Genomic DNA, 11,671 nt, shown 5'->3' on the forward strand with positions numbered 1-11,671 from the left:
AGTTTTTTCAGGGCTTTCGCCTCCAAAGGCGATAACCATCTAGGGGTCTTGTTTTCCATCAAGTCTTTATATCTAATCCAAACATTATATAATGCTTTTCTAACAATATGATTTTTAAAGGCCTTATGCACCTTAACTTTGTCGTACCATAAATATGCATGCCATCCAAATGCATTATTAAAACCTTCTAAATCCAAGATATCTGTATTCTCGAGGAGCATCCACTCTTTCATCCAGCAAAACACTGCTGATTCATAATACAGTTTTAAGTCTGGCAGGGCAAATCCCCCTCGTTCCTTTGCATCCGTTAGTATTTTAAATTTTATTCTGGGCTTTTTGCCCTGCCAGACAAATTTCGAGATATCCTTCTGCCACCTCTTGAAACAGTCCATCTTGTCAAGAATTTGCAATGTTTGAAACAAAAATAACATTCTAGGCAATACATTCATCTTAATAACTGCAATTCGGCCTAACATTGAAAGCTTCAAATTTGACCATATTTCTAGATCTTTTTTAATTTCTGACCAACATTTCTCATAATTATCTTTAAACAAGTTCAAATTCTTAGATGTCATATAAACCCCTAGGTATTTCACCTTCTTAACCACCGTCTGTCCAATCCTCTTTCAAAGCCATATAAAACAATGTAGAGAAAATCACTTCCACAAATTAGCCAAAGCTGCATACCAAAAACTCCCATTTTACGAGAAATGTGCCCCAGATGCAAAGGAATATCCATGCTGACTTTTAAAGCGACGTTGTAGAAATGGGATGAACTGAACTCAAGGTTGAGAAAACGAGAGAAACTGGCAGATTTCTCCCTCCCTAAAGACACGGCAGCTGACACGAGCAAGTAGTTCCTACCTAAAAGAGCTGGGACTCTCGTCAGCAAGCTACTTTGTCATAAAAATTCAATCAGCCATTAACACCCCTTGCAGATGATAATACAAAATCAAGGAAGCAGCAGCTGGGTGCTTCCTCTGTGCACCCGACGCCACCTGCTCCCATCGACCTCCCGGAGTTCTTGGAGGCGGAAGAGACAGCGAGGGAGGGGAGACTGTGTGCTTTTCTTAAAGGCCATATCAATGTTCAAGTGACCTCCATCCTTCTGACTGCTCTTAAACAAGTGGGGAGGGTGTGCTGATAATATAGGGAAATGAAATTTGGCAAGTAGTAACATGCTGTATTTGGCAAGGCACCAGGATTCTCCAGCCGCAAAGAAGGAACTCCTATTAGTCCCTAGGCGGTAAACTGAGCCGCTGCAAATGTCTGCTTCATTTCAGTGTCCAATATGCGGTGCATCTAAACACTGAAGTGATGTGGTCCTATAGAAAAGGAGGAGAGGAGTTATCAGGGCAGTTCAACATGTGGCCCAAGGGCCACCGTAAGACCTTTTTTCTCTGCGCTCAGCAACATCTGACACACACCACTCTGCAGCCCTCAAACTGCATTTCCAAAGCAAGATAAGTGAGGTGCTGGGCTTTGGGAATGAGGTGTGAGGGCTCTGACAGAGTCCTAGAGTCCCCCTTCCTTCCTCCCAAAGCCAAGTTAGTGCTTGCCCAGCTTTGGGAAGAAGATGGGAAGGCTCCAGGACCCCTGCCAGAGCTTTGTGCCCCCTTCCCAAAGCCTTGCTTAAACGGTTTGATAAAACGGCATGAAGGCTGGGGGACATCAAATTTTAGCCTTGCTTCTCCCCCTTGTGACAAGGCAGCATGCAGCCTGCAGATTCCGCGTCAAAGTCCTCTTGTGGCCCACTTGGTATGAAAAGTTGGACCGCCCAGGGTTAGGTGGTCAAAGCAAAAGGGAACAAAAGCGAGGAGTGTGGAACCTGCAGCTTAACTGCCCAAAGCAAAAACCTAAGCCTTCATCCCACAACTCCCAGAATTCCATAGGAAGAGGGATTGATTGCTAAACCACTCTGGGAATTATGTGAGGGGGGGAAAGGCCTCCGAACTTCTCTCAGCACCCTCAACAAACTACCGTGGTACCTCAGGTTACATACGCTTCAGGTTACATACACTTCAGGTTACACACTCCGCTAACCCAGAAATAGTGCTTCAGGTTAAGAACTTTGCTTCAGGATAAAAACAGAAATCGGGCTCCAGCGGTGCAGCAGCAGCAGGAGGCCCCATTAGTTAAAGTGGTGGTTCAGGTTAAGAACAGTTTCAGGTTAAGTACGGACCTCAGGAATGAATTAAGTACTTAACCCAAGGTACCACTGTACAGCTGCCAGAATTCTGGGGGGAGAGGGGAACGTTGACTGTTTAAAGTGGCATTGTGGTGCTTTGAAGGCATGGTGTGGATGTGGCCATAGTTATCTCCCATATAGTCTCTCCCTTTCCCTGTCCTAGCCTCCATCCCTTACTGATAGTAAGGGGGAATCAGAGACCTCTGGGGAGAGCTCAGAGCAAACTAGTGGTCTGCTAATTCCCAGGCATTGACCCATTTTTCAGTTGCTGGTCACGTATGCCTGCATTTAAGCGAGCCAGTTTAAGTGAGCCATAGGATTGGTCTGTCCGCTGTGCATTGCAAAATGGTGATGTACTACAGAACAAGAGGTTGGGCAAGAAGAGTTTTCCAGCAGGCTTTGCGAAGATTGTGGCAATAAATGCCACCATAAAAGCAAAAAAACAAATTGACCTAACAGAGCCCAGATGATTGTTTATTCTACCTAATGTGCATTTAATTACATCACATATAGACCGTTGAATGGAAATATATTGCTTTCAATTAAAGTGGGTACCTTGCACTTTACAAGTATTGGCCTGAATTGAAATGTATCCATCCCCCGCCCCCCGCAAACAAAAAACACACTAAAAAACCCCAAAGACTATCAAAGATGTAAAATGAAGACAAATACCTGCTTAATAAAAGCCGATTTTTACTAGAGCCTTAAGTCAATATATTGTTATATTGATGAGTTCATTACAACTGGAAACCACTATTTGAAAATCAATAGACATATCTTCATAATGGGATTAAATAGTGGCTTCATTAGAGCAGTCCGACTGAGAGAATCAATAGCCTCCCCAACGCTAAATCTTCTCTAAGATTCAGTCGTTTCCTTCCACATGGAGGGGTATGAACTTTTAAAAGTAGTTGCAGTTTGCAGTCGTCAATGAAATTGCTGATAACTTTGAGATTGTGCTGAGATGATGGGGTTGCGGTCCTAGACAACAGGTTGGCAAAGGCTGGCTGAGAGGCACGCAGGACATGTCACATGGAATGCACTGCTCTGTCCTCTACCATCTTGCTGATCCCCTCCCCCAGGATCTGCTTCCTGAGGCAGCTGCCCCACTCTACTCAATGTTAGGGCTGGCTTTGGCCCTTAGAAATGACATTGTCACAGTGCTCCATCTGAGCTAAGCTGGGATGAAAGGGGGTCTCAAGAGGTTTTAGCAGGCTGCTTGGTAAATGGGAGCTTGACAGATGATGGGTATTCGTTGGGGAAAGAGTCTGAGGCAAGGGGAACAAATGTAAAAGAATATAGTGTGTTTAATAATACACTGGGCGGCTTACAGCACATAAAAAGTGTAAAACATTAGACATTAAAAATTTACTGATACAGGGTTGCCTTCAGATGTCTTCTAAAAGTCCGATAGTTGTTTATTTCCTTGACATCTGATGGGAGGGCGTTCCACAGGGTGGGTGCCACTACCAAGAAGGCCCTCTGCCTGATTCCCTGTAACCTCATTTCTCACAGTGAGGGAACCGCCAGAAGGCCCTCGGAGCTGGACCTCAGTCTCCAGGCAGAATGATGGGGATGGAGACGCTCCTTCAGGTATACTGGGCTGAGGCCGTTTAGGGCTTCAAAGGTCAGCACTAGCACTTTGAACTGTGCTCCAAAACATACTGGGAGCCAATGTAGGTCTTTCAAGACCGGTGTTATGTGGTCTCAGCGGCCTCTCCCAGTCACCAGTCTAGCTGCCGCATTCTGGATTAGATGTAGTTTCTGGGTCATCTTCAAAGGTAGCCCCACATAGAGCGCATTGCAGTAGTCCAAGCGGGAGATAACCAGAGCATGCACCACTCTGGCGAGACAGTCTGAGGGCAGATAGAGTCTCAGCCTGTGTACCAGATGGAGCTGGTAGACAGCTGCCCTGGACACAAAATTGATCTGCGCCTCCATGGACAGCTGTGAGTCCTAAATGACTCCCAGGCTGCGCACCTGGTCCTTCAGGGGCACAGTTGCCCCATTCAGGACCAGGGAGTCATCCACACCTGCCCGCTCCCTGTCCCCTCAAAAAGCAGTACTCCTGTCTTGTCAGGATTCATAGAATCATAGAATCATAGAATCATAGAATCATAGAATCATAGAATCATAGAGTTGGAAGAGACCACAGGGGCCATCGAGTCCAACCCCCTGCCAAGCAGGAAACACCATCAGAGCACTCCTGACATATGGTTGTCAAGCCTCTGCTTAAAGACCTCCAAAGTAGGAGACTCCACCACACTCCTTGGCAGCAAATTCCACTGTCGAACAGCTCTTACTGTCAGGAAGTTCTTCCTAATGTTTAGGTGGAATCTTCTTTCTTGTAGTTTGGATCCATTGCTCCGTGTCCGCTTCTCTGGAGCAGCAGAAAACAACCTTTCTCCCTCCTCTATGTGACATCCTTTTATATATTTGAACATGGCTATCATATCACCCCTTAACCTCCTCTTCTCCAGGCTAAACATGCCCAGCTCCCTTAGCCGTTCCTCATAAGGCATCGTTTCCAGGCCTTTGACCATTTTGGTTGCCCTCCTCTGGACACGTTCCAGTTTGTCAGTGTCCTTCTTGAATTGTGGTGCCCAGAACTGGACACAGTACTCCAGGTGAGGTCTGACCAGAGCAGAATACAGTGGCACTATTACTTCCCTTGATCTAGATGCTATACTCCTATTGATGAGGCCCAGAATTGCATTGGCTTTTTTAGCTGCCACGTCACACTGTTGGCTCATGTCAAGTTTGTGGTCAACCAAGACTCCTAGATCCTTTTCACATGTACTGCTCTCAAGCCAGGTGTCACCCATCTTGTATTTGTGCCTCTCATTTTTTTTGCCCAAGTGCAATACTTTACATTTCTCCCTGTTAAAATTCATCTTGTTTGTTTTTGCCCAGTTCTCTAATCTGTCAAGGTCGTTTTGAAGTGTGATCCTGTCCTCTGGGGTGTTAGCCACCCCTCCCAGTTTGGTGTCATCTGCAAATTTGATCAGGATGCCCTTGAGTCTATCATCCAAGTCGTTGATAAAGATGTTGAATAAGACTGGGCCCAAGACAGAACCCTGTGGCACCCCACTAGTCACTCTTCTCCAGGATGAAGAGGAACCATTGATGAGCACCCTTTGGGTTCGGTCAGTCAGCCAGTTACAAATCCACTGAGTGGTAGCAGAGTCAAGACCGCATTTTACCAGCTTCTTTACAAGAATATCATGGGGCACCTTGTCAAATGCCTTACTGAAATCAAGGTAGGCTATATCCACTGAGTTCCCTTCAACTACCAGGCTTGTAATTCTGTCAAAAAACGAGATCAGGTTAGTCTGACATGACTTATTTTTCAGAAATCCATGCTGACTATTGGTGATCACAGCATTTCTTTCTAGGTGCTCACAGACTGTTTTCTTAATGATCTGCTCCAGAATCTTCCCTGGTATTGATGTCAGACTGACTGGGCGGTAATTATTTGGGTCCTCTCTTTTCCCCTTTTTGAAAATAGGGACAACATTTGCCCTCCTCCAGTCTGCCGGGACTTCGCCTGTTCTCCAGGAATTCTCAAAGATGACTGCAAGTGGTTCTGAGAGCACATCTGCCAGTTCTTTTAATACTCTTGGATGCAGTTCATCCGGCCCTGGAGACTTGAATACATCTAAACTAGCCAAGTATTCTTGTACTATCTCCTTAGTTATTCTGGGCTGTGTTTCCTTTGCTGAATCATTTGCTCCAAATTCTTCAGGTTGGGCATTGTTTTCTTTATCGGAGAAGACTGAGGCAAAGAAGGCATTGAGGAGTTCAGCCCTTTCTGTGTCCCCTGTTTGCATTTCACCATCTTCTCCTCTGAGTGACCCCACTGTTTCTTTGTTCTTCCTTTTGCTACGAACATACCCATAAAAGCCTTTTTTGTTGCTTTTAACCTCTCTAGCAAGCCTGAGTTCATTCTGTGCTTTAGCTTTTCTGACTTTGTGTCTACACGTGCTGGCTATTTGTTTGAATTCCTCTTTGGTGGTTTCCCCCCTTTTCCATTTTTTGTACACATCCTTTTTTAATCTTAACTCAGTTAAAAGTTCTTTAGATAGCCACCCTGGCTTCTTTAGGCACCTTCCATGTTTCCGTCTCATTGGTATTGCCTGACGTTGTGCTTTTACTATCTCCCTCTTAACAAACTCCCAGCCATCATGAACTCCCTTTCCTTTTAGTATTACTGTCCATGGGATCTCACCCAGCACTTCTCTAAGTTTTATGAAGTCGGCTTTCTTAAAGTCAAGAAATTGAGTCCTAGTATGCTTGGCTGCTCCTTTCCGCTGTATAGTAAACTTCAGAAGAGCATGATCACTCGCGCCTAATGATCCTTCCACTTCTACCCCACTAACCAGGTCATCAACATTGGTTAGGACCAGATCTAAAATGGCTGTTCCTCTTGTTGCTTCTCCCACTTTCTGGACAATGAAGTTGTCTGCAAGGCCAGTGAGGAATCTGTTTGACCTTATGCTCTTGGCTGAGTTTGACACCCAACAAATATCCGGGTAATTGAAGTCCCCCATTACTACTATCTCCCTTCCTTTTGCATGCTTGGCCATCTGTTCCAGGAAGGCATCATCTATGTCCTCCGTTTGGCTTGGGGATCTATAGTAAACTCCCACAATGAGGTCTCTGTTATTCTTCTCTCCCTTAATTTTGACCCAAATGCTCTCACTTTGGCTTTGAGGTTCTAAATCTTGGATTTCTTCACAGGTATACACATCCCTGACATATAACGCCACTCCTCCTCCTTTCTTGTCTGGTCTGTTTCTCCGAAATAGATTGTATCCCCCCATTATTACATTCCAATCGTGGGACTTATCCCACCAGGTTTCAGTGATGCCTATTATGTCATATTTAGTTTGCTGTACCAAGAGCTCAAGCTCATCTTGTTTATTTCCCATGCTTTGCGCATTAGTGTACAGACACTGAAGTCCATTAATCATTCCCCCATGTCTCTTATTTAAGGATTTTTTCCTCCCACCACTAGGTCTGCGTGCTGTTTGCTCCATTTGGTCTATGACATTTGGATGATCATCTTCATCAATTGATAGACTCCTACCTTCAGGAGCACTGTCTCCCTCCCCCACATTAGTCAGTTTAAAGCCCTCCTGATGAGGTTTCTGAGATTTTTGGCAAAAACATTTCTCCCAACCGTTGTGAGGTGCAGCCCATCGCTTGCCAGAAGTCCATCTTCAAGAAACTGCAGTCCATGATCTAAGAATCCAAACCGTTCCTGTTTACACCATTTGCGAAGCCAGCTGTTCACTTCCACTATTTTTCCCTCTCTCCCTGGGCCACGTCGTTCAACTGGGAGGACAGATGAGATGACAATTTGTGCATTTAATTGCTTCAATTTCCTGCCCAGAGCCTCGTAGTCTCTTTTGATCTTCTGGAGGCTATTGCTTGCAGTGTCATTGGTTCCCACATGAACCAAGAAAAAGGGGTATTTGTCAGTGGGTTTTATGATTCCTTGCAGTCGTTCAGTTACATCTTGGATCTTAGCCCCGGGGAGACAGCACACTTCCCGAGACATCTTGTCAGGCCCACAGATCACTGCTTCTGTTCCCCTCAGTAGGGAATCCCCTATCACCACTACACGCCTCCTCTTAGGTTTGGTCGGGGTTCTTCCATGAGCTGTCCGTTCCAAGGTCGCCTGCACATTCCCTGAGGACTGACTTTGCTGCTCGTCTTCATATACCTGATCAACTGAAATGAGGGAGAGATCCTCAAATGGAGTCTGCTCTTCGTCTTCCATGCTAGGGGAGAGGACCTCAAAGCGATTGTGTATTTCTAAACTATCAGAACGAACCCTGGGCCTCCTACTTCTTTGAGTCACGTTTCTCCATATATCTGGCTCCTGTGTTGATGAACTAGCCTCCTTCTCAGGGGAGTCCCCTGTCTCCTCCTTGGTGGAGACGGTGTGCTCTGTTGCTTCCAAGAAGAGCTCCAGATCTCTAATTCTTTGGAGCGTAGCTACACGTTCCTCCAGTTGCTGGACTTTGTCTTTTAAGAGGGCAATCAACATGCAATTGCTGCAGGTAAAGCTGCCTGCAACCTTTGGCAAGATGGCAAACATTGCGCAGGAACCGCAGGCGACTGCAGCTGTTCCCTCCCCCTCCATCTTGAGAACGTCGTTGGGGTGGCTACAGCGGTCCTCCATCATAAAAAGCGTGAAGACAGGACAAATAACTCCCCCCACAAAAAAAAAACCTAGGTCTCCCCCAACAAACGTTTGAGACTAGCGCCCCTAAATCTAAAAGATGGATCAAACCGCTAGGCGCGCGCCGCTGCCCTGCTACCTCTGATAAGCTCCTCCCACAGCTAATCCCCTTCCTCAACAGAAACCCTGCCCCCTCTGACCTTTGCACAGGGAGAACAGCTAATCAGCCACAAAGAAACACAAACACACAAGAGAAAACCCTTTTGGCTCCTTCTTCAACTGCTGCCCTGCAAACTCTGATAAGCTCCTCCCACAGCTAATCACCTTCCTCAACAGAAACCCTGCCCCCTCTGACCTTTGCACAGGGAGAACAGCTAATCAGCCACAAAGAAACACACACACAAGAAAACCCTTTTGGCTCCTTCTTCAACTGCTGCCCTGCAAACTCTGATTCAACCTCAATCTGTTAGCCGCCATCCATCCTCCAACCGTTTTAAGCGGTTGCTTAGCTTAGCACTTTTTTTAATAAAAAGAGAGAGAGATTAGACATTTATATGAACAAGAATATGCCTAGCAATTATACTAACTAGGAGAAAAATTACACGGGCCAGCAGCCTTGATAATTTTAGATATAAGGGGATTACCAGCTGGGGACAGAGAGAGATATCATCTCATGTATAATACGGCACAATTGGGCACATTAGGACGGGTTTTTATACTGTACTTCCTTGTGAGACATCTGGCGTTGGCCACTGCAAGAGGCAGAGGATGCCAGCCCTGGATGGAGCATTTATCTGTTCCAGTGTAGTAATTCTCATGCTACCGGTATTTTATATTATGCTCTTAAGCAACTGCTAGAGAATATCAGTGAAATTACAGGGACGCGAGGGAAGTTGTTCTTTCTAATTGAGAATACTGCAATATCCACCACCTGTTGTTTTGCATGTTAACATGGCCTATATTTAACATACAATAAGGATACTGGGTGGGACGTGGGTGGCACTGTGGGTTAAACCACAGAGCCTAGGGCTTGCCGATCAGAAGGTTGGCGGTTCGAATCCCGCGACGGGGTGAGCTCCTTTTGCTCGGTCCCTGCTCCTGCCAACCTAGCAGTTCGAAAGCACGTCAAAGTGCAAGTAGATAAATAGGTACCTCTCTGGCGGGAAGGTAAACAGCATTTCCGTGCGCTGCTCTGGTTCGCCAGAAGCGGCTTAGTCATGCTAGCTACATGACCCAGAAGCTGTATGCCGGCTCCCTCAGCCAATAAAGCGAGATGAGCACTGCAACCCCAGAGTTGGTCACAACTGGACCTAATGGTCAGGGGTCCCTTTACCTTTACTTTTTAAAGATACTGGGCAACTGGGAGGAGTCTACCATTACTCCTTATCTTAAAAGCAAGGGGTGGGGTGGGGGGTGTTTTCAAAGCTGTGCTTATTCCCTACATGTCCAAATATTTCCTGGGAAGAAATATTTAGTGGGCCTGATGTTAAGTTCACCTTGCTGTTGGGCAAAGTTTGGTGTCCCTTCCTCCTCCCCTTTTTCCTTTAAACATTTATCTGGGATTCTACAGCCTCCCTGGCTGCCCGTAGTGCCACATGTTGGGGTGTGTGTAGAAGGAACATAAAAAGAGTTTGCAGGATCTGGCAAAAACAGCCTAGCATCCTGTTCTCACTGTGGCCAACTAGGTGCCCATGGGAACTCAGCCTGGGAAGGAGAGTGATCTGACACGCTTAGAATCATAGAATCATAGAGTTGGAATAGACCACAAGGGCCATCGAGTCCAACCCCCTGCCAAGCAGGAAACACCATCAGAGCACTCCTGACATATGGTTGTCAAGCCTCTGCTTCAAATAGCTCAGTAGAAGAAGAAGAGTTTGGATTTGATATCCCGCTTTATCACTACCCGAAGGAGTCTCAAAGTGGCTAACATTCTCCTTTTCCCCCACAATAAACACTCTGTGAGGTGAGTGGGGCTGAGAGACTTCAAAGAAGTCTGACTAGCCCAAGGTCACCCAGCAGCTGCATGTGGAGGAGCGGGGAAGTGAACCCTGTTCACCAGATCACGAGTCCACTGCTCTTAACCACTACACCACACCGGCTCTCAGTAATGAACCTTCCTTGGCAAGCACACAGGACACATGCTGGAATGTATACTGGAACAGTGTGGTTTTGGTAGCTGCTGTTGAAGTTGTAAAACAATGAACCACGAGACAGAGCAATGGAGAACTTCTGAAACAAAAACAATAATAATAAATAATTTTATTTTTTTTTATACCCCGCCCTTCCCATTTCATTTTTTTTAATAAAATATTTCTTAAAGGTTTTGAACAGTACAATAAACTTCACCTTCACACCCAATAAAAAAGCAAAACACCACTACAATCGATAAAAATGAAAACGAAAAAGAAAAAAAATCCAAAAAGACAAGAAAAACATACAAAGCACACAAAAAAGTAAAAAAGAACATCAAATAGACATAAAAAAGGTTCAGTTTCTCAGATGTTATTTCCATAGCCCTCTTTCTTGATTCCCTCACACCTCCCTTTTCTGTGTTCCCATTTACAAAATCTTATTCAGCAATCCTTCACCTTCTTTCAAAACTTGTTTTATATTATATATTTCAGCTATTATGTCTCCAATTTTTTTTATCAGTTTTTTAAACATGACATAATATTGTTCAAATTTTACCTTTGTTCTTGAGAACCAATTTCGCATATTCTTTTCAAGTGTATCACTAATGCCACATTATCTTTATATCCTGCATCATTCTAACATTCATACAGTTTACAATACTTTTGCAAATAATCCTTAAACTTTTTCCAGTCCTCTTCCACTATCTCTTCTCCCAGGTCTCGGATTCTGCCAGTCATTTCTGCCAATTCCATGTAGTCTATCAGTTGCGTCTGCCATTCTTCCAAAGTGGGCAAATCTTCTGTCTTCCAATACTTTGCGATGAGTATTCTTGCTGCTGTTGTCGCATACATAAAGAAAGTTCTATCCTTCTTTAGCACCATTTGGCCGGCAATGCCCAAAAGGAAAGCCTCTGGTTTCTTACCCGCCCTTCCCATTTCAGAAAACTGGGCTCAGGGCAGCTAACAACAAATTTAAAACACTTAATTGATGCAACAAGAAACAGCATAAAATACAGTATAAAACGTGAATAACAATAAATAACAATTCAAAAATCAATTTAGGGGGGAAATCCATTCAATAAACATTAGATGATCACCAGGGCTAGCTGGCTAAATTAGTCCTGTTTCGGCCAGCGAGGAGACCAGGGGAGAATTAGCTGT

The sequence above is a fragment of the Podarcis bocagei genome, assembly GCF_964188305.1.
Source record: "Podarcis bocagei genome assembly, chromosome: 6".
Classification (NCBI taxonomy): domain Eukaryota; kingdom Metazoa; phylum Chordata; class Lepidosauria; order Squamata; family Lacertidae; genus Podarcis; species Podarcis bocagei.